Source organism: Rhinichthys klamathensis, unplaced genomic scaffold, assembly GCF_029890125.1.
Source record: "Rhinichthys klamathensis goyatoka isolate OS25496 unplaced genomic scaffold, OSU_Roscu_1.1 h1tg000473l_1, whole genome shotgun sequence".
In the NCBI taxonomy this organism is placed as follows: domain Eukaryota; kingdom Metazoa; phylum Chordata; class Actinopteri; order Cypriniformes; family Leuciscidae; genus Rhinichthys; species Rhinichthys klamathensis.
Window position 1 is genome coordinate 460456 of NW_026606961.1, and position 293 is coordinate 460748.

Consider the following 293-nt stretch of genomic DNA (forward strand, 5'->3'; position numbering starts at 1 on the left):
TCCACAATGACGATTTCCTGTGCTGTTGCTAGCCCTAGTGCACTGAGGGTGTTAATTTCCTGCCATACCGAGAGGTTTCTGTCGTGTATTTGCTTCCTGTGGTCCAAGCTCTCTGAGTGTCTCCTCTGATGTGGATATTATCAGTGTGTTGTTGTTGTTGGAGTAGGCTACTCATAAATCCACTGTTCCACCAGGAGAGATGCTCCATCAGCGCCTGTGAGGATATTCTGTAACAAGACGCTGCGTATCTGTGCTGCAGCTGCACGCGTCGCATCTACGCAAATTACGGTGTG